General features: G+C 45.2%; 1 long non-coding RNA gene across 1 annotated transcript in view; it reads right to left on the bottom strand.

The window, feature by feature from the left end:
• The window catches only part of LOC126273076 (uncharacterized), a 292,705-nt gene that overhangs the window by 51,457 nt on the left and 214,058 nt on the right, over window positions 1-27,190 (bottom strand). Inside the window, exon 4 of the long non-coding RNA XR_007549302.1 lies at window positions 17,495-17,582. This is a non-coding gene — a long non-coding RNA (uncharacterized LOC126273076). The remainder of the gene's footprint in view (window positions 1-17,494; window positions 17,583-27,190) is intronic.

Raw genomic sequence — 27,190 nt, 5'->3', positions numbered from 1 at the left:
AGCCAACATTCATTGCAGTAGTACAAGCCAGTAGATGTTGATGAGATTGGAAGAATGTATGTTGAGATAAAGGAAATAGTTCAGATAGTTAAGGGAGAGGAAAGTTTAACTGTGGTAGCAGGCTGGAATTCGATAGTAGGAAAAGGAACAGAATGAAACATAGTAGGTGAATGTGGACTGGGCGAAAGAAATGAAAGAGAAACCCTCCTGGTACACTTACGCGTAGAGCATAATTTAGCCATAGCTAACACTTGATTTCAGAATCATTAAAGGAAGTTGAACACGTGGAAGAGACCCGCAGGCACTGGTGATTTTCCGACGGATTTATATAAAGGTCGGCCACGATTTCGAAATCAGATTTTAAACAATAACACATTTCCTGAGGCAAGTGGGGACTCTAACCACTATTTATTGATTGTTAACTGTAGATTGTAGCTCAATAAATTGCACAAAGGTAGGAAATTAAGGAGATGGGAGCTGGATAAGTTGAAAGAACGAGAGATTGTTGAGAGTTTTGGAGGGAACATTGGGTAACTATTGACATCAGCAAGAGAAAGGATTACAGCAGATGACAAATAGATAACTTTGAAAGGCGAAATAGTGAAGGCAACAGAAGATGAAAAGGGCATAAAGATAATGCCTAGTTGAAACTCTTGGATATCACAGGAGATTTTGATTTAAGTGGTGAAAGAAGAAAATATAGAAATGCAGTAAATGAATCAGGCGAAAGGGGATACAAACATCTAATCAATGAGACTGACAGGAAAAGCAAATTGGTTAAGCAAGAGTGGCTAGAGAACAGATGCAAGGTTGTAGAAGCGTCTACAACCAGAGGAGAGATAGATACTTCCCATTAGAAGATTAAAGACACCTTTTGAGGAAAGAGGAGTAGCTATAGGGGTTCTACAAGGGAAAAACTTGAAGATATTACTATAAAAAAAGAAGAAAACGTGTACCAAGATGTCGTGAGAGGTATGACACTGCGAGACGACTTTCATATAACATTAAATCTACGTCGAAAGAAGATTCCTGATGTGGACGTCATTCCCTCAGAATCATTGAGCTCCTGGGAGAGCCAGATTCCTACGTTTGCAGCATTTCTCAGGGTTGATATGACTACAGTCTTCGAAATTCTGAAGGCACCAGTGTCATATACAGGGAGAAGAAGGTTATTTACAACTTGTGCAGAAACAACTGTGGCTATAAAGTCGAAGGACATGGAAAGAAAGCAGTGGTTGAGAAGGGAATGAAGCGGGCTTATCCCAATGTACACTGAGGAAGCCGCGTAGGAACAGAAAGAAAATTTGGTGTAGGAATTAAAATTAAGGGAGAAAAAACTTTGAGATTTGCTGATGACATTGTAATTCTGTCACAAACAGCAAAGGATAAGAACAGTTGAACGGAATGGACAGCGTCTTGAAAGGGGGTTATAAGAAGGGAAAGAACAAAAGTAAATCAGGGCTAATAGATGCACCCGAAGTAAATGTGTTGTGGAGCGAATTAGTAGATGATTTATGCAATTTGAGCAAGAAAAATAAGTGATGATGGCCAAAGCGGAGAAGATATAAACTAAACACTGAAATTAGAAATTGTAGAAATTAAAAGACAGATCTGTATGTCCCCACAACTGTTATTAAACGAGCAAACCCAACTGAATTATTCATCTCTTTTTAGGTGAGATCACAACCCCAGGATAGAAACAGAACTTTGGCCTCCAGTCCATCGTAGTTAAAAAGTTCTTGGCTGACGCATAATTTTATTCCTGTCATTGTAGTGTAATTGCTGAATTGTGTAATAATGTATATAATTCGTTAAAAAATGGTCACTGACGTAATTGTACATTAAGCTGTGGATCGATACCTTAAGAAGTTGAGATGATTATCTTTGCCTTGTCATTAGGTTTATCTGTGCATTGTCATCTTTGGAAATCAGTAATGTACTTGACAATGGGCTTATAACACGGAACCTAGGTTATCCAGTAACATTATTAATAAAATCGTGAAAGAAGGCAAAAAAAACAGTGTTTGTTTCGTTAATTTACAACGTTTCACCAAAAACCCACAGTTGATTCAATTAAAATGAGGGAATTACCGTTTGTCAAGAACCCTGATCGACCACGTGCGCTGGGCCTATTCCCTGTTGTAGTACCGCGGCCAGTTTCTCGTTGCAAGGGGAAGACGGTTTTGTTCGGCCTGAGGGTGGTGGGCTGCTCTTTCCCTAATCCTCATAAATGGGTGGTGGACAGAGCCGACTAGGTGAGCAGGTTGCAGATCAAACCTTTCCAGGAAGCAGCCCTTACAGAAATGCTACAAGCTGGATAAGGAACTGGCCAATGAGAACGCTGTACGGGTGTTTGCCACGATTTTACCTGCCCCGAAGGATTGGGTCCTTTGTCTCCCCCCCCCCCCCCTCCTCCTCCTCAACCGCCGCCCAACCCCTGGAATTCCGCCATATTTCTAGAGAGACTTTCGTTGTGGGAACTATTAAATACATATCGCATGGAAATCCGCACCAAATTTCGAGCCTCAGTAAAACTTCGCCAATCTTGGAAATCTGCGTTCGTCTAAATTATACGTGCCTTTTTCGGTGCTCCTGCAGCAGCTTTCTGTCGTGTTTTGTGTACCATGGGAGATCAGTTACGTCTGTTATTAATTTATTTGGTATGAATCTCTCGAGTGCTGCAGATACTATTTCTTTGAGCTTAAGCCACATATGGTCTTCACATACTTAGTTTGGAAGGATTGGAGACTGTCTCTTAGAAAGAAGTCAAACGAATTTTTAGCTGCTTTTATAAATAGATATATTTCGCGTTTAGTTTTGGTGACTTTCTTTGTTACGGAATGGAGCCTCGATACGACTGTGTGTTCAACTAATCCCTGTATCCGCTGTGATGCTCGGGATTATTTGTGACTAAGAGGTCAAGTGTGTTTTCGTAACCATTTAAAATTTGAATGGTCTCGTGAACTAATTGATCAAAATAATTTTTTTAAAAAAAGCATTTAGAACAATTAGGGAAGTTGTTTTCTACCTACAATAGGGTCTGAGAATGTATTTTTGTCAACATACGGAAGGTAGATTGAAGTCACTGCCAACTATAATTGTATGAGTAGGGTACGTATTTGTGATGAGACTCAAGTTTTCTTTGAACTGTTCAGCAACTGTTTCATCTGAGACAGGGGTCGGTAAAAGGAGCCAGTTATTAATTTATTCCGGTTGTCGAATATAACCTCTGCCCATACTACGTTACAGGAACTATCTGCTTCAAAGTCGACTGTGAGCTTACATTGTTTTTCCTTCTTGTTTCTGTTGCAGTGCAGATAAATTACAATTACAGCTTTTCCCTCCAGAACCTAAGATGCTTTCTCTGTGACCCTGTAAATACCAGAGCTAAACAACGTAGAACAACAACGTACGTTACAAGCATAGCATTCTGTATTACTTCATTTCCTTTTTCTAACATTTTAAAATTGTAAGTCGACTTTAGAGGACATGTCAATCATAGATGTTCTTATCTCTATTTAGTGAGCGTATTTCAGTTGTGTTTTGAACATTGTCCCGCTTCACTTTATTAACTAATGTTTTTAGAGAGTAAATTAATATGGAGTATGTCTTTCTTCTTTTCAAACATTCACATACCCATTTATTGTTTCCCTATTGTCTTCTGGGTATGCAGTTGTAGTAATTAAAGTAGGCACAAATGCAGTGATCAAAACTAAATGATTAGCGTACATTCGCATTCTCGTTACATCGTTTCTTTCTTGTTGCTCCCATACCGATGGACTGTTTCTATCGCAATCAGTAAGCGTGAAAGGAAGCTACCGTACAGACAGAGGAATTTATATGTATACTTGGCAGAACTGATTACATACATTCGTTTCCCAATAGTTATAAATATTTCGATTGCGGAAAAGAAGCTCTGTATTTGGCCAAGATGTCGAAGAAGAAGGTCCCGTACGTACTGGTTTTATGGAGTAAGATGTGGAGACGGCGGTTTGAAAGCGGACAGAGGTAGTACGAGGAAGGGCGTCCCTTACCTGAGGGATCGCTACCTGGCGAAGGGGCAAGCGCGGCAAATGTCCGGCGTGCCAAATGTCCGGCATTCGTGAGAACGACTACATTTTGATGTTGGAGGGCGTAAGTGTCAGATATTTTCATGGCGCAATTTGGTAGCTTGCAAAATCAAAGAGTCGGCCAACAGCGCTCGTGAGTGTATATGGTGCTGTGTGCCCTCTGCTGCGGACCTACTATCCTGAAGTGTATTGTTGAAGTCATTACTTGCTGATCCTGAGTGATGAAGTTACCTTTCCTGCGCCGGAAGGCTACAGGAATCGGAAGTGAGCCGATCTGGAAATCTGCTTAGGCACCTTGCGCCGTTGTCGACGAGCGTTGCATTCGAGTGCTCGGTATCAAGAGCTAGTAGCTAGCTGGATGGTGGTATTTTAGTGAACGAGAGATATTTGGCGAGGTTTAGTAGAAGGCAATAAAACACACGTTTCCGTGGAATTTTGACAGTCATGTTTCTGTGAGGCCCTTTTTTATGTGTTGTTGCGATGATTATCGAGAGGATTTGCTAGTAGCCTGTCTACTGAATTGTTAGCGGTGAACATATTCCAGCCCAGTTCCCGGACCTCTCAATCTTTCCGAAAAGTACACTACTGGCCATTAAAATTGCTACACCACGAAGATGACGTGCTACAGACGCGAAATTTAACCGACAGGAAGAAGATGCTGTGATATGCAAACGATTAGCTTTTCAGAGCATTCACACAAGGTTGGCGCCGGTGGCGACACCTACAACTTGATGACATGAGGGAAGTTTCCAACCGATTTCTCATACACAAACAGCAGCTGACCAGGGTTTCCTGGTGAAACGTTGTTGTGATGCCTCGTGTAAGGAGGTGGAATGCGTGCCATCACGTTTCCCACTTTGATAAAGGTCGGATTGTAGCCTACCACGATTGAGGTTTATGGTACCGCTACATTGCTGCTCTCGTTGGTCGAGATCCAATGACTCTTAGCAGAATAAGGCGTCGGTGGGTTCCGGAGGGTAATACACAACGCCGTGCTGTATCCCAACGGCCTCGTATCATTAGCAGTCGAGATGACAGGCGTCTTATCCGCATGGCTGTAACGGATCGTGCAGCCACGTCCCGATCACTGAGTCAACAGATGGGGACGTTTGCAAGACAACAACCATCTGCACAAACTGTTCGACGACGTTTGCAGCAGCATGGACTATCAGTTCGGAGACCATGGCTGTGGTTACCCTTGACGCTGCATCACAGGCAGGAGCGCCTGTGATAGTGCACTCAACCACGAACCTGGGTGCACGAATGGCAAAACGTCATTTTTTCGTATGAATCAAGGTTCTGTTTACAGCATCATGATGGTCGCATCCGTGTTTGGCGACATCGCAGTGAACGCACATTGCAAGCGTGTATTAGTCATCTCCATACTGGTGTATCACCCAGCGTGATGGTATGGGGTGTCATTGGTTACACGTCTCGGTCGCCTCTTGTTAGCATTGACGGCACTTTGAACAGTGGACATTACATTTCAGATGTCTTACCACTCATGGCGCTACTCTTCTTTCGATCCCTGCGAAACCGTACATTTCAGCAGGATAATGCACGACCGCATGTTGCAGGTCCTGTACCTGTCATTCGGGATACATAAAATGTTCGACTGCTGCCCTGACCAGATCTCTCACCAATTGAAAACGTCTGGTCAATGGTGGCCGAGCAACTGGCTCGTCACAATACGCCAGTCACTACTCTTGATGAACTGTGGTATCGCGTTGAAGCTGCATGGGCAGCTGTACCTGTACACGGCACCAAGCTCTGTTTGACTCAATGCTCAGGCGTATCAAGGCCGTTATTACGGCCAGAGGTGGTCGTTCTGGGTACTGATTTCTCAGGATCTATGCACCCAAATTGCGTAAAATGTAATCACATGTCAGTTCTAGTATAATATATTTGTCCGATGAATACCCGTTTATCATCTGCATTTCTTCTTGGTGTGGCAATTTTAATGGCCAGTAGTTTAGATTGGTAGGTTCAGGACATTGGCATTAGAGCAGTCAGAAAACCAACACTGCCTGGGGCCAAAGTGAGGCAGTCGACTCTTTTTCAGACTGAAACTACGCGTGCAGGATGGCAGAGAATTAATCCCGGTTGCCCGACAAACTAATACCGTAGTCTGTCCCGGGCGTCGCACATTGCCGCGAGTGCGCAAGTTATGGCCGCGCAGTGGACGCGAGAGTGATTTCAGGCGTTGCCACAGAAGCTCCGAGAGACATATCGGAGGAACGTTCCATCGCGGCTTCGACATCTCAGGAGCATTTGATCAGCATGCTCCCAAACATACAGTTCACCGTCTAGACAGAGAAACAGGGAAGGCTGCCGTTTTTAAATGTTTTGGTACAACGAAACTCGAATGGATTTCTCGGCCGCTTAATGTACTGCAAGCCGACGCGCACCGGTTTATATCTTGGCGCCCAGAGTTTTCACCATTCAATCCCGAAGAGAGAAGCTTTAAATACACTGGCTCACGGAGAAAAAACAGCTTCTGACGTGGACGACTTGGAGTCCGAAATTAAGCATCGGAAGTATGTGCTCCGAAAGAACGGCTGTGGGTCAAATGATATGAAGTCAGCGTTCTCCAAGAAAAGAAAACGACAAAATGTTGAACATTCACGTCATGAGCTGCCAATTGCATTCCTTTCCATTGGGCCTTGCATCAAGCAAAGTAGGTAGAGTCTTGCGAAGACGAGGTATCAGACCTGTTTTCCGATCTCGTAAGAAGACAAAGCAGATGCTACATCTACATCTACATCCATACTCTGCAAGCCACCTGGCGGTGTGTGGCGAAGGGTACCTTGAGTACCTCTATCGGTTTCTCCTTCTATTCCAGCCATGTATTGTTCGTGGAGAGAAGGATTGTCGGTATGCCTCTGTGTGGCCCTATTCTCTGATTTTATCCTCATGGTCTCCTCGCGAGATATACGTACGAGGGAGCAATATACTGCTTGACTCTTCGGTGAAGGTATGTTCTCGAAACTTTAACAAAAGCCCGTACCGAGCTACTGAGCGTCTCTCCTGCAGAGTCTTGCACTGGAGTTTATCTATCATCTCCGAAACGCTTTCGCGATTACTAAATGATCCTGTAACGAAGCGCGCTGCTCTCCGTTGGATCTTCTCTATCTCTTCTATCAACCCTATCTGGTACGGATCCCACACTGCTGAGTATTCAAGTAGTGGGCGAACTAGCGTACTGTAGCCTACTTTCTTTGTTTTCGGATTGCATTTCCTTAGTATTCTTCCAATGAATCTCAGTCTGGCATCTGGTTTACCGACGACCAACTTTATATGATCATTCCATTTTAAATCACTCCTAATGCGTACTCCCAGATAATTTATGGAATTAACAGCTCCCAGTTGCTGACCTGCTATTTTGTAGCTAAATGATAAGGTATCTATCTTTCTACGTATTCGCAGCACATTACACTTGTCTACACTGAGATTCAATTGCCATTCCCTGCACCATGCGTCAATTCGTTGCAGATCCTCCTGCATTTCAATACAATTTCTCATTGTTACAACCTCTCGATATACTACAGCATCATCCGCAAAAAGCCTCAGTGAACTTCCGATGTTATCCACAAGGTCATTTACATATATTGTGAATAGCAACGCAACGCCCTGTTAAGGACAGTCTCGGCCTCAAAATTCCTGGGATTTAGAACAGCCCTTGTGAATGTCAGTCAGTCCATTCGCACCGTATCCGACCGCCGTGCAGAATATCAGAGGCATATTAAAAACCGAGAACTGGAGAAATCTGCGGTTGCTGAGGACAGCATAACAAACCCTAAAATACTATTTGGCGAAACGAAAGTTTTGTTCCAGGCTTCACTCACTAGGACTCTATAGTCGAAGAGGCTGTAGAAATAAGATTGTGTGACAAAATCTTGAACCGTGACGGCGGATATAATCTTAACGGTGCATGGAAGCGAGCTCTCGATGCAGAGAAGAGCCAGAGATAGTGTCGCAATGTTTACGCTACGGCGGGAACGGTGGCGCCACCAGCGCAGACGTTGACGCCAACTGCAGACAGCATGACGTAATTACCGACCAATCAGAAACAGTCTTTGGCCTGTATAAGGCCACCACGGTAGCACTTTTGACGCTCATTTGCCACTTGCTCCAGACGTAATCGTCGGAAGTTCGAGGTGTCCCCCTGAATTTATGAGGCAAGAAGTCTCAGAATGTTTTATACAATAGTGCCGTAGCGAAAAGAGTTCGTTCTCGTATCTCAGTTTCTGCTCATGCCTAAAAATTTCTTACAATTACGATAACACCTGCGGGGCTCTGTACCTTCTGTCGGTTTTCCGGGCATTACATCTTGATGCAGCGTGCACTAAATGTAGGTCTGCAAGTTCCTGTAATGAATAACGCTGTCGAAGACAGCCAGTCATCAAACGTGACAGAAGACCGCCAGTGTCACGAAGCTCGTTGCGGTGGGCAGGTGTTCGTCTCGAAACGCAAGCAGTTTGCAGCTGTGTCCCGCACGCATTGCACATCTATGACGTCGAACCGGCTGAAGTATTCATTTATCACCACAGATTTATTGTTTCAGAATGTAATTTAGATCACACAGGTTCCTAAGATCCCGTATCTGCATCTACATCTACATGGATACTCTGAAACTCACATTTAAGTGCCTGGTACAGGGTTCATCAAAACACCTTCACAATTCTCTATTATTCCAATCTCCTATAGCGCGCGGAAAGAATGAACACCTACATCTTTCCGTACCAGCTCTGATTTCCCTTATTTTATCTTGGTGATCGTTCCTCCATATGTAAGTCGGTGTCAACAAAATATTTTCGCATTCAGAGGAGAAAGTTGGTGATCGGAATTTCGTGAGAAGATTCCGTCGGAACGAAAAACGCCTTTCTTTTATGTCCAGCCCAAATCATGCATCATTTCTGTGACACTCTCTCCCATATTTCGCAATAATACAAAACGTGCAGCCTTTCTTTGATGTTTTTCGATGTACTCCGTCAATCCTATCTGGTAAAAAATGTTCAAACGTGTGTGAAATCTTATGGGACTTAACTGCTAAGGTCATCAGTCCCTAAGTTTACACACTACTTAATCTAGATTATCCTGAGGACAAACACACACACACATCCATGCCCGAGAGAGGACTCGAACCTCAGCAGGGACGAGCCACACAGTCCTGAGTGCAGCCTATCTGGTAAGGATCCCACACCGCGCAGCAGTATTCTAAAAGGGGACGGACAAACGAAGTGTAGACAGTCGCCTTAGTAGGTGTGATACATTTTCTAGTTGTCGTGCCAATAAAACGCAGTCTTTGGTTAGCCTTCCCCACAACATTTTCTATGTGATCCTTCCAATTTAAGTTGTTCGTAATTGTAATAGCTAGGTATTTAGTTGAATTTACGGCTATTAAATTAGACTGATTTATCGTGTAACCGAAGTTTGAGTTACTTTTAGCACTCATGTGGATGACCTCACACTATTCGTTATTTAGAGTCAACTGCCACTTTTCGCACCATTCAGATATCTTTTCTAAATCGTTTTGCAGTTATTTTTATTTTCTGATGACTTTATTAGTCGTTAAACGACAGCGTCATCTGCAAACAAATGAAGACGGCTCCTCAGATTGTCTCCAAATTCGTTTATATAGATAAGGAACAGCAGAGGGCCTATAACACTACCTTGGGGAACGCCAGAAATCACTACTGCTGTGTAAGGCGCTTCAGTATGTTACATGTGCATTTCCTTCCGTTTTCTTATTTTGCGAGTATCTTCAGTGGCCTGTAGTACATTACTGGCATTGACTAAGGTACTGATACATGAAAAAATCATTTTAAACAATGTTTTACATCAAAATTTTGGCATTACTTTCGCTGTATAGGCTATAGCATTTTTTTGGTGATGCGCATCGCGCTTGTGACTAATTATTTCCACTTAAGACGTCCAGCAATTCCTTTTCAGACCTCTGTTTCTTCTACGTGGTGATTCCCTAATGATGCTACACACTTTCAGGGATGATGGAGAAGGATAAATGTTTCAATTTGAGGTAGAGATGCTCATCTGAAAATGAGCGAGTCGAAAGTTATACTCGAAAATCGCTCTCATTCCTCTGTCAGTGGACATCTTCTACTGCAAGCTCTTTGATTTCCATATTGTGAGAGGAGCTAGTATGGACCAAAAGAAGAAGAAGAGAAAAAAAAAAAACCTCTGAAGTGCACACCTCAAGAGCCGTGAGCACTTGTTCATCTTTGCTACTATGACACACACATCTCTTACACTTAACAGTCTACAGATGATCAAAACGGCTTGCAAAATGATTTAGATAAACTATCTCTATGGTGCGAAAAGTGGCAATTGACCCTGAATAAAGAAAGGTGTGAAGATATTCACAAGAGTACTAAAAGAAATCAGATAAATTTCGATTGCGCGGTAAGTCATACAAAACTGAAGGCTGCAAATTCAGGTAAATACTTAGGGATTACAATTACAAATAACCTAAACTGGAACAATCACATAGATAATATTGTGGGTAGAGCAAACGAAAGACTACGATTCATTGGCAGAACACTTAGAAGGTGCAACAGGTCTACTAAAGAGACTGCTTACAGTACGCTTGTCCGCCCTATTCTGGAGTATTGCTGTGCGGTGTGGGATCCGCATCAGGTGGGACTGGCGGATGACATTGAAAACGTACAAAGAAGGACAGCTCGTTTTGTATTATCGCGAAATAGGGGAGATAGTGTCACAGATATGATACGTGAATGGGAGTGGCAATCATTAAATCATAGGTGTTTTTCGTTGCGACGGGATCTTCTCATGAAAATTCAATCAGTAGTTTTCTCCTCCGATTGCGAAAACATTCTGTTGGCACCCAACTACATAGGGTGAAATGATCATCACGATAAAATAGGAGAAAACAGGGCGCGCTCAGAAAAATTTAAGTGCTCGTTTTTCCGGGGTGCCGTTCGAGAGTGGAACGGTAGAGAGACAGCATGAAGTTTGTTCACTGAAGCCTCTGCCAGGCACTTCATTGTGACTAACAGGGTAATCACTTAGATGTAGAAGTGCTCATAGCTCTTAAGGTGTGCATTTTAGAGGCCATGTTTACTAGTTAATTTTTTCTTCTTTTGGTCGATACCATCTCCACCCAAAATACGGAAATCAAAGAGCTTGCAGTGGAAGATGTCCAATGACAGTGGAATGAGACCGACTTTCGCTTCCAACTCGGTCGTTTCGGAGCAGGGTCTCTGCCTCAAATTGATACATTTACCCTTCTCCGTCATCCCTGAAAGTATTTATCAGCATCACGGAATCACTCTGTGTAGCTGTTCGTACTGCGAGTTGGCGTGTCAGTCAATAAAACAAACACGTTTTTATTTCCTGCAAGATTTTTGCACGGAAGTTTTCTCGCTAGCTTTCCTCTCTGATGGCCGAAATATTATGCTCACTCCCAATGAGATAGGGACGTTCATTGAACGTTGTCGTAAAAAGAAGAGAGATCAGAGCTTGCACCGAAAAACAGACGACGTGTTCATACAAACTGAGATGTTCCTTTTTCTCCACTTGCTATTCGAGAATGCAACAGTCGAAAAACAGTCTGCAGGTGGTTGTACGAACTTAGGTGTGGTTGGCAGCTTCCCAGGATACGCAATGGACCTTGAAAGGTATCGTTGCAACACAGAGAGAAGCTGACGCCGCTAAAGCGGGACAGCGTTGCGGCGGTTAGGATGTCTGGAAGTGAGCGAGTGATTGAGTCTCACTGCGGAGACCCAGGAGTACGTCGCCGGCCGCGCATGCGCAGGTGCCACCTGGCCCGTGCGTCACGCGATTATGCAGAGGCAGCGCTTTTACGCGCACGTCGCTTTTTACGGCCGCCGCCGACGTGACGTCGTCCCAAAGTCCCGACAGAACCATGCTCTCTCTCTCTCTCTCTCTCTCTCTCTCTTACACACACAGAAACACACACAGTGTCACGTTGGCTTCTTTCGGTCCCTTCACTGGCCTGTCACAGGCTCCGTATGTCTCCACGTACATACAGCAGGGCAGGACAGCAACCATACGCGGTAGCTTGAAACTTCCCTTTGCTCCGCGTCTCGAAGCTTCCGTAGCGTCGACCGATGTCACACAGGGTCCGCGTCCACAACCCAAGCGCTCTGGGCGATGTGCGACGTACTTGCCACAGATTTAATCGGAAACGTTTACTGGTGCACCCGCATTAATCCTCTGAACTGCTGCGCATGTAACGTCAGTCCAAATAAGGTCAGCAGCCACGCTCTGACACGCCAGACAGTGTTAAACTTCTAACCACTGAAAGTCAATAACTAAAAGCCCTATAGCGAACAGGCCACTTTCAAAAATACCCGAGCTGCGACCGATTGAACCGAATATCTTATTCACTAAATACTTCCGTAAATGGAGGCTTAGGCCTAACGCCACGAAGACGGAAGTAACTTGCTTCCACCTTAATAACAGAGAAGCCGACAGAGCTTTGGAAGGATACCTCGACGACACCCGCGTCAACCACAACAAGGAGCCAAGGTACCTAGGCGTCACGTTAGACAGAACCTTGTCTTTTGAATCACATCTTACAAAAGCAGCTCTCACGGTGAGAACAAGAAACAACCTCATCCATAAACTCAACGGCATCAACTCTGAGAACGTCTGCGCTGAGCCTGGTATACCCTGCGGAATACTGTGTACCCGTATGGCTAAACAGTACTATGAGAGCAAAATCGATGTCGAACTTAACAACAGCACGCGAATTATTTCAGGAACACTTATGTCTATTCCTAACTTATGGCTACCTGTCCGGAGTTATATATCGCCCCCCAAAATACGACGAGAAGCAGCCTTGGTCAGGGAATACAACAAGATCGAAGCAAACCCTGAAGTACCGGTACACATCGATATACATGATCTGAGTATCAAGAGGCTTCGTTCAAGACATCCTCCTCTTGCTCTCGACAGCCTCACTGGGTCTGACATCTTGGAGAAGAGAATGGCTCCATAGTGCCCCAACAACTTGACACCTAATGCCTTGTATTACTGAGGCAGTTCCTGTTTTTGACCAGCCCCGCAAGATCTGGTCAATTCTGAACCGATTAAGAACTGGGCATGGAAGATGTGCTGACTCACTCTTCAAATGGGGGCTGTTGTCTTCGCCAGCATGTGACTGCGGCGCGCCTAAGAAAACCATCCAACACATCAGAGAAGAATGCAGTGCTAAAGCGTTCAGTGGTGACTTCGAAGAATTCCTCGTGGCGTCCCAAAAATTCATGGAATATACAGGGTGGTCCACTGATAGTGACCGGGCCAAATATCTCACGAAATAAGCATCAAACGAAAAAACTACGAAGAACGAAACTCGTCTAGCGTGAAGGGGGAAACCAGATGACGCTACGGTTAGCCCGCTAGATGGCGCTGCCATAGGTCAAACTGATATCAACTGCGTTTTTTAAATAGGAACCCCCATTTTTATTACAAATTCGTGTAGTACGTAAAGAAATATGACTGTTTTAGTTGGACCACTTTTTTCGCTTTGTGATAGATGGCGCTGTAATAGTCACAAACGTTTAAGTACGTGGTATCACGTAACATTCCGCCTGTATTTGCTTCGTGATACATTACCTGTGTTAAAATGGACCGTTTACCAATTGCGGTAAAGGTCGATATCGTGTTGATATATCGCTATTGTGATCAAAATGCCCAACGGGCGTGTGCTATGTATGCTGCTCGGTATCATGGACGACAACATCCCAGTGTCTGGACCGGTCGCCGGATAGTTACGTTATTTAAGGAAACATGAAGTGTTCAGCCACATGTGAAACGTCATCCACGACCTGCAACAAATGATGATGCCCAAGTAGGTGTTTTAGCTGCTGTCGTGGCTAATCCGCATATCAGTAGCAGACAAATTGCGCGAGAATCGGGAATCTCAAAAACGTCGGTTTTGAGAATGCTATATCAACATCGATTGCACCCGTACCATATTTCTGTGCACCAGGAATTGCATGGCAACGACTTTGAACGTCGTGTACAGGATGATAGATTTTTTGCACGCGTTCAATTTAGCGACGAAGCGTCATTCACCAGCAGCGGTAACGTAAGACGGCATAATATGCGCTATTGGGCAATGGAAAATCGACGATAGCTGCGACAAGTGGAACATCAGCGATCTTGGCGGGTTAGTGTATGGTGCGGCATTATGGGAGGAAGCATAACTGGCCCCCATTTTATATATAGCAATCTAAATGTTGCAATGTATGCTGATTTCCTACGTAATGTTCTACCGATGTTACTACAAGATGTTTCACTGCATGGCAGAATGGCGATGTACATCCAACATGATGGATGTCCGGCACATTGCTCGCGTGCGGTTGAAGCGGTATTGAATAGCATACTTCATGACAGGTGGATTGGTCGTAGAAGGATGGCCCGCACGTTCACCGGATTTGACGTCCCCGGATTTCTTTCTGTGGGGAAAGTTAAAGAATATTTGCTATCGTGATCCACCGACAATGCCTGACAACATGCGTCAGCTCATTGTCAATGCATGTGCGAATATTTCGGAAGGCGAACTACTCGCTGTTGAGAGGAATGTCGTTACACGTATTGCCAAATGCATTGAGGTTGACGGACATTTATTGCATTAGTGTTGTATTTACAGATAATTACGCTGTAACAGCATGCGTTCCCAGAAATGATAAGTTCACAAAGGTACATGTGTCACATTGGAACAACCGAAGTAAAATCTTCAAACGTACCTACGTTCTGTATTTTAATTTAAAAACGTATCTGTTACCAACTGTTCGTCTAAAATTGTGAGTGATCTGTTTGTGGCTATTACAGTGCTATCTATTACAAAGCGGAAAAAATTCAAGAATACGTGAAACACCGTGCGTTTTCAGTTACAACAGAACCTAATCCTAAGCGGGACGTGAATTACATATAAGTTTATTTGGAGCAGTCCCAGCTTCGTTTTATAAATTCAGTGTTGTGATCTGATGGTGGCAGTACCCGCAGTGTCGTTTAAAGAAACGCATTAATCGAGTTTATTCACAAAAGAATCTAGCGGCCGAGTCTTATTCGTCACATGTGAACACTGTTATCCCTTCTGCAATGTGACCCAAGTTGCTGGTAACCACACTTAAAATATTTAGAAGCGAGCGAAAATTGTTTGCAAACATCGGCTTCAGCCAAGGTAATAAACGGCGTTACATGACAAATAACGATAAACTATGAAAAATTCGACAAACAATGTTCTGTGATGAATAAAATTTTGTCGATATCTTCAAAAAATCGACGTGATACAGAAAAATGATTTTCTCATTTGAAACAAGCATGATAACCTATATTGCACATGTATGTATGTATGTATGTATGTATGTTAACCGGGGACCTAGAAACGACGGAGAGGCTCCGTGCCCGCCGCAGCCGCAGTGGTCCACAACCCCACGATGGCTACCGCAGTCCACTTCACGCCTCCGCCGCCCCACACCGAACCCAAGGTTACTGTGCGGTTTGGACCCCGGTGGACCCCCCAGGGAACGTCTCATACCAGACGAGTGTAACCCCTATGTTTGCGTGGTAATGGTGGTGTACGTGTACGTGGAGAACTTGTTTGCGCAGCAATCGCCGACAATGTAGCTGAGGTGGAATACGGGAAACCAGCCCGAATTTGCCGAGGCAGATGGAAAACCGCCTAAAAACCATCCACAGACTGGCCGACTCACCGGACCTCGACACAAGGTCGCCGGGTGGATTCGCGCCGGGGACCAGGCGCTCCTTACCACTCCGGAAAGCCGTGCGTTAGACCGCTCGGCTAAACGGGCGGGCTTATATTGCACATAGAAAAATCGTGTCCGATACACAAAAAAACTCTAGCAGGTGCACCGTTTTTGTAACAGGCGATCACAGTTATCGCATAGAGAGTGTTGTCGGGGGTGTTACCTTCTGGTTCGAAAGAGCCAACCATCTCGTATCCTTAGAGCACTGATCTGGCTTACTCAAACTCAGCGTGTGATGAATGTGTGCTACTTCCGTCCAAATGTCACGTGACAACGAGGGGAACGTAATGAGACAAAGAAGGGTCGTCGAGCAGATGCGGAAAACTATGGACCTATATCTCTGACGTCGATCTGTTGTAGAATTTTAGAACATGTTTTTTGCTCGAGTATCATGTCATTTTGGGAAACCCAGAATCTGCTCTGTAGGAATCAACATGGATTCCGGAAACAGCGGTCGTGTGAGACGCAAGTCGCTTTATTTGTTCATGAGACCCAGAAAATATTAGATACAGGCTCCCAGGTAGATGCTATTTTCCTAGACTTCCGGAAGGCGTTCGATACAGTTCCGCACTGTCGCCTGATAAACAAAGTAAGAGCCTACGGAATATCAGACCAGCTGTGTGGCTGGATTGAAGAGTTTTTAGCAAACTGAACACAGCATGTTGTTATCAATGGAGAGACGTCTACAGACGTTAAAGTAACCTCTGGCGTGCCACAGGGGAGTGTTATGGGACCATTCCTTTTCACAAAATATATAAATGACCTAGTAGATAGTGTCGGAAGTTCCATGCGGCTTTTCGCGGATGATGCTGTAGTATACAGAGAAGTTGCAGCATTAGAAAATTGTAGCGAAATGCAGGAAGATCTGCAGCGGATAGGCACTTGGTTCAGGGAGTGGCAACTGACCCTTAACATAGACAAATGTAATGTATTGCTAATACATAGAAAGAAGGATCCTTTATTGTATGATTATATGATAGCGGAACAAACACTGGTAGCAGTTACTTCTGTTAAATATCTGGGAGTATGCGTGCGGAACGATTTGAAATGGAATGATCATATAAAATTAATTGTTGATTAGGCGGGTGCCAGGTGAGATTCATTGGGAGAGTCCTTAGAAAGTGTAGTCCATCAACAAAGGAGGTGGCTTACAAAACACTCGTTCGACCTATACTTGAGTATTGCTCATCAGTGTGGGATCCGTACCAGATCGGGTTGACGGAGGAGATAGAGAAGATCCAAAGAAGAGCGGCGCGTTTCGTCACAGGGTTATTTGGTAACCGTGATAGCGTTACGGTGATGTTTAGCAAACTCAAGTGGCTGACTCTGCAAGAGAGGCGCTGTGCATCGCGGTTTAGCTTGCTCGCCAGATTTCGAGACGGTGCGTTTCTGGATGAAGTATCGAATATATTGCTTCCGCCTACTTATACCTCCCGGGGAGATCACAAATGTAAAATTAGAGAGATTCGGGCGCGCACGGAGGCTTTCAGACAGTCGTTCTTCCTGCGAATCATACGCGACTGGAACGGGAAAGGGAGGTAATGACAGTGGCACGTAATGTACCCTCCGCCACACACCGTTGGGTGGCTTGCGGAGTATGAATGTAGATGTAGATGCAGACAAAGAAGAGGCCGGCGAGCGACTTACCACTGCGTGTAGAGCCGGCCGTCCGAGACGTCGTCTTGTGCGGCGCCGGGCGACGGCCGCCTGTCCAGCTCGCTCCTGCTTGCGTCCACTGGAAGCAAAACGGAGCACGCAGTCAGATCGGTCACAAGGACTGTTTCATTGCAGGCAAAATCTCTGGACAAAACGGCTAGGTGTCGCCGATGTGCTTCGTGAAACACGGTGGTACGTTGCTGGTGTAACTACGCTGCGCAGTTTCTGCTGTTCGTGGACAACTACCAGAAGTACGAGGGGCGTTTGGAAAGTCCGCGCGCAAAAATAAAAACTACTTACGTGTTTGGGGTAAACCTTTTTTATTTTTCGACACAGTCTCCTTTTAGACTTATACACTTCATCCTACGCTGTTCCAATTTGTTGATCCCTTCCGAATAATAGCAATTGTCCAAGTCTGCAAAATAGCTGTTAGTTGCTGCAATCACCTCCTCGTTTGAATACAATCTTTGCCCCGCCAGCCATTTCTTCAAATTGGGAAACAAGTAGTAGTCCCAGGGAGCCAAGTTTGGAGAATAGGGGGGATTTGAAACGAACTGGAATCCTATTTCCATTAATTTTGCGACCACAACTGCTGCGGTCCAATCGCCGGCGTTTTTCTTGCAGCTCGGTTTTCGAACGATCCAATAACGATGAATAATATGCACCTGTAATAGTTTCACCCTTTTCCAGATAGTCGATGAGGATTATCCCAAAAGACAGTCGCCACAGCCTTTCCGGCCGAAGGAATGCTCTTCACCTTTTTTTGTGCAGATTTTCCGTTGGTAACCCACTGTTTAGAATGTTGTTTGGTCTCAGGAGTATATTAATGTATCCATGTTTCATCCACAGTCACGAAACGACACTTAAAGTCCTGCGGAACCTTCCTGAACAGCTGCAAACCATCCTTGCAACACTTCGCACGATTACCTTTTTTGGTCAAGCGTGAACAATCGCGGAACCCATCTTGTGGATAGCTTTCCCATGTCCAAATGTTTGTGCAAAATATTATGGACCCGTTCATTCGAGGTACCCACTGCACTAGCAATCTCACGCACCTTCACTCTTCTGTCATCCTTCACCATATCATGGATTTTATCAATGATTTCTGGAGTCGTAACCTCCACAGAGCGACCAGAACGTTCAGCATCACTTGTGCCCATATGGCCACTCCAAAAATTTTCAAACCACTATAACCTGTTCTAATCGAAGGTGCAGAGTTACCGTAATATTTATCAAGCTTCTCTTTAGTCTCCTGAGGCGTTTTGCCCTTCATAAAGTAAGGTTTAATCACCACACGAAATTATTTTTCGTCCAGTTTTTGAGAATAAATAGGCTTCCTTGATACACACGAAAGCCAAACAGAAAGAAATAGAGCAATATGCCTGAAAAATTGGTGTGCGTTGTTTCCAAAGATGCTACTAACTAAACATGATGTCGATACGCGCCTGTGGTGCCATCTCTCGGACTTTGCACCGACTTTTCAAACGCCTCTCGTAAGAATTGACAGCTGCAGTTCCTCTTAAACAGGAGTACTCGTCGGTGTCACCTCAGACTAATGGATTGAGATACTGTTTTAATTAAGACTGTGTACGGCGTACGTAACCAACGGAAACTTGTCACTGGCTGTAGGGCAGCTGGGCTGAAGATAGGGGGAGGATGGAGGCAGCGTTGCAGAGTAGGAGCGACCGTAGCTGACGAACGCTCCCTGGGTCATCACTGGCAGGGCTGTGTGGCCCGCACGCCACACACTTAGTGTAATGGAGCACAAAATACCCCCCAAAGGCAGGGCACATCGCGAAACCCACCTCCGTCACGAGCTGCGCGACAATCTGATCACGGTGCACCTACGGGCGGCCCGCTACCTTCAACTGCCCTTCCACATAGGGTTGAAAGCCGGTACTGACGCCTATATGACTGAATCAGTGTGTTCGCTAGGTTCCGACACTAACACTCTATAAAATGTAATGTTATAAAATTTTATCGTATTACACTGACGGAAAAAAATCGCAACACAAAGAAAGAGTTGTCCGACGTAAACGAAAGTTTCTACATCTAAACATAACGTCTGTTCCTATTATGCGCCCGTCGTGTAAGACTAGCGCTAGTAGCATCTCTATGAGGAAGTAAATCAGGTGTGCTTCAAATAAACACTGTAACGGACCTGAACGTTAGTAACCTTTGTGATTGCACGTCAGGAGTTCATGTTAGTCAACAATGCCTTTAATGTGAAAAGACTGAGTTTGAAAGAGGTCTTGTAACTGCGCCACGACTAGCTGCGATACTGCGGAAAGAGGTGCTAGGAATGTAGCCACTGTACACTATTTTTGGTAGTGGTGGTCACGGGAATGTACGATAACAAGAAGACCGGTTTCTGGACGGCCACGTGGCACTATCGGGAGAGAAGACCGTTGTGTTCGCCGGCCTTGTGGCCGAGAAGTTCTAGGCGCTTCAGTCCGGAACCGCGCTGTTGCTACGGTCGCAGAGTCGAATCCCGCCTCGGGCATGGATGTGTGTGATGTCCTCAGGTTAGTTAGGTTTAAGTAGTTCTAAGTTCTAGGGGACTGATGACCTCGGCAGTTAAGTCCCATGGTGCTCCGAGCCATTTGAACCATTTTGTACAATGTGAACCTTTGTGTTTCGCGAATGGCTCTGGCGCGTGGTGCTGCATCTGCAGCAGCAATCTGAGCAGCAGTTGGCACCACAGTGACAAAACGAACTGTAGCAAGTCGGTTAATTGAAGGACGGTTTCGAGCTAGATATCCTGTAGCGTACATTCCACTTACTCAAACCACCATCACTTGCGACTTACGTGATGTCAAGCGAGAGCTCATTGGAGAACAGGGTGGAGGTCTGTTGTGATTTCTAATGAAAGCTGGTTCTGTCTCGGTGCCAGTGATCGCCGTGTGTTGGTTAGAAAAATTGGTTCAACTGGCTCTGAGCACTATGGGACTTAACTTCTGAGGTCATCAGTCACATAGCACTTAGAACTACTTAAACCTAACCAACCAAAGGACATCACACACATCCACGCCCGAGGCAGGATTCGAACCTGCGACCGTAGCAGTCGCGCGGTTCCGGACTGAAGCACCAGAACCGCACGGCCACCGCGGCCGGCTCGCGTGCTGTTGTCGTGGGTATCTACGGAAAGAGGTAGGAGGACAGTGGAACTACCACCCGGTGCTAAATTGTTGGAAGTCTACGACTCTTCATAGAACGTGGGGTTCGGAGGCTTGTCTGCTCTGCAGAGAACATTTTCTATGTGTTCCTTCCAATTTAAGTTGTTCGTAATTGTAACAGCTAGGTATTTAGTTGAATTTACGGCTTTTAGATTAGACTGATTTATCGTGTAACCGAAGTTTAACGAGTTCCATTTAGCACTCATGTGGATGATCTCACACTTTTCGTTTTTCACGATGAACTCCCACTTTTCACACCATTCAGATATTTTTTTCTAAATAGTTTTGATCTCCTAATGATTTTATTAATCGATAAACGTCAGCGTCGTCTGTAAACAAGCGAAGACGGTTGCTCAGATTGTCTCCAAAATCGTTTATATAGATAAGGACCAGCAAAGGGCCTATAGCACTACCTTGAGGAACGCCTGAAATCACTTCTCTTTTAGTCGATGACTTTCCATCAATTACTACGAACTGTGACCTCTCTGACAGGAAATCACTAATCCAGTCACATAACTGAGACGATATTCCATAAGCACGGAATTTCACTACTAGCCGCTTGTGTGGTACAGTGTCAAAAGCATTCCGGAAATCCAAAAATACGGAAGCGGTCTGAAATATCTTGTCAATAGCACTCAGAACTTCATATGAATAAAGAGCTAGTTGTGTTTCACAGGAGCGATGTTTTCTAAACCCTTGTTGACTGTGTGACAGAATTTGTGAAGTACGGGGTGATAAAAAAAAGTCAGTATAAATTTGAAAATTGAATAAATCACGGCTCAATGTAGATAGAGAGGTGCAAATTGACACGCTTGCTTAGAATGATATGGGGTTTTATTAGAACCAAAAAAATAGAAACGTTCACAAATGTCCGACAGATGGCGCTTCATCTGATCAGAATAGCAATAATTAGGATAACAAAGTAAGACAAAGCAAAGATGATGTTCTTTACAGGAAATGCTCAATATGTTCGCCATCGTTCCTCAACAATAGCTGTAGTCGAGGAATAATGTTGTGAACAGCACTGTAAATCTTGTCCGGAGTTATGGTGAGGCATTGGCATCGGATGTTGTATTTCGGCATCCCTAGAGATGTCGGCCGATCACGATACACTTGCGACTTCAGGTAACCCCAAAGCCAATAATCGCACGGACTGAGGTCTGGGGATCTCGGAGGCCAAGCATGACGAAAGTGGCGGCTGAGCACACGATCATCACTAAACGACGCTCGCAAGAGACCTTTCATGCGTCTGGCAATACTTTTTTTTGTTCTAATAAAAGCCCATGTCATTCCAACCATGTGTGTCAATTTTTACTTCTCTATCTACATTATTTCGTGGTTTAAGTTTTCAAATTTATACTGACTTTTTGATTGCCCGTATTTCGTTCCAAAGATGGACAAAGAAGCTATTAAGCAGGTGGTCATAATGCAGTGTATGGTCGGCTGTAGTAAAGCTGCTAGCATATACACGAGGAATACATGAGCACAGTGGTGGCAGAGGACAGTTTAGTTTTGAGCCTGGTCGCCAACCCTTATCGACCACGTCTCGCCACGCTTGCTTAGAGGCGGCAGAAGGAGAGGGCAGTCTAGCATACAGCAGGCGCCCGTCACGGCGTTTACTTGGTGCCGAGGTGTGACTCGCCGCGTCACGCCGCGACCTTGCACCCTCTTTACGACGACGCCTCCCAAGGCGATAGCTATCAGCCTGTTTGGCACGCTGTCTGCACCTCGCCACTGTTTCTTACACCTGCGCTAATTCCCCACTGCTATTCTACATCGCCCGAGGAATGATACGTGTACGTACTAGAGAAAATCGACAGCCGGTAACTGAGTGTTGGAGCGCTCGTCTAGCGTCAAGTACACCTCTCGTAGCTGTCGCTAGAAGAGGCCGAGCGTGACCCCGGCCGTGTCTTGAACAAAGTTCCTACATCCACATACAATAACGAGCTAAAACATTACGACCACTGCACGACGTGCTACTGAATCACTTAATAAAGACAAGGCCTCCGGTCCAGATTGTATACCAGTCAAGTTCCTCTCAGAGTATGCTGATAAAATAGCTCTACATTTAGCATAGATATACAACCACTCGCTCACGGAAAGATCCGTACCTAAAGACTGGAAAATTGCTCAAGTCACACCAATACCCAAAAAGGGAAATAGGAGTAATCCGCTGAATTACAGGCCTATATCACTAACGTCGATCTGCAGTAGGGATTTGGAACATATACAGTATTGGAACATTATGAAGTACCTCGAAGAAAACGATTTATTGACACACAGTCAGGACGGATTCAGAAAATATCGTTCTTGTGAAACACAACCAGCTCTTTATACTCATGTAGTAATAAGTGCTATCGACAGGGGATGTCAAATTGAATCCATATTTTTAGATTTCCAGAAGGCTTTCGACACCGTTCCTCACAAACGTCTTCTAACCAAACTGCGTGCCTACGGTGAATCGCCTCAGTTGTGCGACGGGATTCGTGATTTCCTGTCAGAGAGGTCACAGTTCGTAGTAATAGACGGAAAGTTATCGAGTAAAAGAGAAGTAAATCCGGCGTTCCCCAAGGAAGTGTTATAGGCCCTCTACCGTTACTGATCTATGTTAACGACATAGGAGACAATCTGAGAAGCCGTCTTAGGTTACAGATGATACTGTAATTTACCTTCTTGTAAAGTCATTAGATGATCAAAACAACTTGCAAAATCATTTAGATAACTGTATGGTGCGAAAAGTGGCAATTGACCCTCATTAAAGGAAAGTGTGAAGTTATTCACATGAATCAGCTAAATTTCCATTACGCAATAAGTCACACAAGTCTGAAGGCTGTAAATGCAACTAAATACTTAGGGATTACAATTACAAGACTGCGGTTGATTGGCAGAACACTCAGAAGGTGCAACAGGCCTACTAAAGAGTATTGCTATGCGGTGTGGCATCCGCATCAGGTGGGACTGACGGATGACATCGAAATAATACAAAGAAGGGCAGCTCGTTTTGTATTAGCGCGAAGTAGGGGAGATAGTGTCACAGACATGATACGTGAACTGGAGTGGCTATCATTAAAACAAAGCCGCTTTTCGTTGCGATGGGATCTTCTCATGAAATTTTAATCACCAATTTTCTCCTCCGATTGCGAAAACATTCTGTTGGCACCCACCTACATGGGGAGAAATGCTCATCAAGATAAAACAGGGCTCGCACAGAAAAATTTAAATGCTCGTTTTTCTCGCGTGCCGTTCGAGAGTGGAACGGTAGAGAGACAGCTTGAAGGTGGTTCATTGAACCCTCTGCCAGGCACTTTATTGTGAATAGCAGTGTAATCACGTAGATGTAGCTGTAGATATGAATGATGCCTGGTGGCACATGCAAGGAAAGTACATAAGCGGGGCAGAGGCGAACGGGGAACCGGATCGCAAAACGGGGTAATACTGTCTTAAGCGACTGTTCCAAAGGGCAATTCGTCGAGGTCCGGCGACTGGGAACGAGCATCTGGGAAAAAGTGAAACTGGTCGGTTGTTCGCGTGCTACTGCCGTGAGCATCTACCGGAAGTGACTGAAGGACGGGCCGGCCGGAGTGGCCGAACGGTTCTAGGCGCTACAGTCTGGAGCTGAGCGTCCGCTACGGTCGCAGGTTGGAATCCTGCCTCTGGCATGGATGTGTTTGATGTCCTTAGGTTAGTCAGTTGTAATTAGTTCTAAGTCCCAGGCGACTGACGACCTCAGATGTTAAGTCGTATAGTGCTCAGAGCCATTTGGACGATTTTGAACTGAAGGACGGGGAAACCACGAGTAGACGACAAAGTTTTCGATGCCCACCCGTCGCTACAGACTGGCAGGTCGGAGGCGTAATTAGATGGATGGCAGACCTGACGACAGAGCGCGACAGTGGTGCAGTAGTAAGTGTTCGGACCACACCGTTATCGCAGATTGTCGAACGTGGGGTGCCGCGGCGAACAACGCCTACCTGTTCCCTTATCGACCCAAGGACGTGGTCATTGCGCTTGCAGTAGTCACAGGATCATCGAGACTGGACTGTGGATCGGTGGACACTCGTCGCCTGGTCGGATGAATCATTTTTTAAAAAATTACAATGAAATGAATACCCCTAGCTGCATACAGTTGTGTGCCCCGACCGGGACTCGAACCTGGTATCTCCATCTTACACGGCAGACGCTGCATCCACCTGAGCAACAGCGGACACAGAGGATAGTGCGACTGCAGGGACTTACCTCTGGCACGCCTCCCGTGAGACCCACATTCCCAAGTTATTGTCGCGCACTATATTCATAGTGCCTCTGCTCTTTATACTCTTTACTCGCGGCTTTCTGCCGATCCCCGTAAGAGTTCGGGCGCTGTTTGTGCATCCGCACAGAAGAAGACGGTCGAATGGCCAGTGAGCCTTAATTATATATTTTCACGAGGTCGACGGCCGTGTCGGGATACGTCGTTACTTACGCGAACGGCTGTTCGAAACGGAGTCACGGACACAGCCCGGTGCAGGCTTCCATAAGACCTGTGGTAGTGATCAAAGGTACCATGACGCCTGTGAAACCGTGACCATAACTGCGGAACGTCTGTACCCAACATGCTCATGTCTTGGCAACCAATTTTACTCGATTTAAACCAGATGCAACACATCTGGAATGCTACGTAGCAGTAACTCCGCGCCGACAAACCTCTCGCCCGTGATTTACGGTAATTGTGTGCTCTGTGTGTACACGTACCTCGTGAAACCTACCGATGATTGCGCTGGGACGGTGGACCAACAAGTTACCAAGCAAGAGTTCGCAATGTTTTTCTCGCCAATGTACATGCTCGGCAAGTTTAATATGATTATGGACGAGAGTTTTTACTGCCTCCATATTTTATCGTTACTTGTGGTACAACTTTGATAAACGACAACTCGTGATATTGCCAAGGGATGCACTTGCAAACGCTGTTTACCTTCTAAGCACTATGCGACTGCGGGAGATGTAAACCGTGAACCTCGCTGTAATCGTCACTGCTGTATGCTCTACAAAGCAAGCCACTGTACAGTACTTGACGGAAAGTACTTTGCACCAGTATCGCCTATTCTCTGTCCCGTTCCATTCCCCAACTGAAGGGGCGAAAATAGCTCTCTGTACGCCTCTGCATGCTACTTAAACTCTCGTATCTTATTCTAGTGATCGCTAAGCGAGACAGACGATTGAAGCATCGGAACAGTGACACACAACAGGATTTCGTGGCAACAGTATCGCTTTCCTCCACAGAGGACCACTATCTTCCGAGGGTAACTGTTGCACTTTGGCGTGGACTATTTCGCCCTGTTACGATCCTAGAATTACTTCAATGTCTCTTGTCAGGCCTGGTTGACAAAGCCTGCAAACACTGGAACACTATTGTAGATTTGGTCGCACTAACCTGCAGTGTGCGGTTTCCTTTTGCCGATCAAATGCTCTTTGCTGTAACCTTTCTAACAAATCAAATACTTCCATCAATTTACCAACAACAGATTTTACTAGCCCGCCCAGTTTCATATCTGTTAGTTTTTTTTGCATCTATCCACATTTAAACAGAGGTGGCAATTCATTCCACCAACAGGAAATTTCGTCCATATCTTTGCGGATTTCCTTACGATCGTCCAACGACTATACTTTCTTGCTAGCCATACATTCATCGCTTGAATCAAACATCTGCAGAGATACTCCGTATGGCTGCATTTCGTTTGGTAGTCTATCAGTGTGGTGCAGAAAAAAATGGTTCAAATGGCTATGAGCACTATGGGACTTAACATCTGTGGTCATCAGTCCCCTAGAACATAGAACTACTTAAACCTAACTAACCTAAAGACATCACACACATCCATGACCGAGGCAGGATTCGAACCTGCGACCGTAGCGGTCACGCGGTTCCAGACTGAAGCGCCTAGAACCGCTCGGCCACACCGGCCGGCGACTATGGTGCAGAGGCGAGTGGCTTTCCGAAATCTAGTAAGACGGAATCTATGTGCTCATCTGCATCTGCTGTTAGCGAAATGTCATGTTTTAAAGAAGCAACATGTTTTTTACAAGAGTGGTATTTCATGACTGCGTGTTGTGTGTCTGAGACAAGCCTATCTATTTCTCTCTACGACCGTTGTAATGGTAGAGCTTAACATAGGCTCTAAATCTCTCCCACAGGCGGACGTTAACGATAGCGGTCTGTAACTGTGTGGATTCGTTCTAAACAAGGGCGACCTCTGGTATTTCCATTCACGCGGAATCGTTTGCTGCGCGAGATATTCTCGTCAAGAGTGACCTCCTTCATAATCAACAGAGCGAATGGTGCGGTGAACATACTGAGAAATGCCACTGGAAATGCCCTCACGTGTGATTACATTATTAATTGGCGACAGGCAGAGGAGGAAGAAGAGAGGAGGTGAAGCAGGCGACATAACGTCCAACTGGAAAGGGAAGTGTTCCATTTGAAGGTCTTCATAAACGTGTTTCGGGTCTGCTGTTTGTGCGACACTTTAAATTCTGC

Source organism: Schistocerca gregaria, chromosome 5, assembly GCF_023897955.1.
Source record: "Schistocerca gregaria isolate iqSchGreg1 chromosome 5, iqSchGreg1.2, whole genome shotgun sequence".
Taxonomy (NCBI): Eukaryota; Metazoa; Arthropoda; class Insecta; order Orthoptera; family Acrididae; genus Schistocerca; species Schistocerca gregaria.
This window is presented reverse-complemented; position numbering and strand designations above follow the sequence as displayed.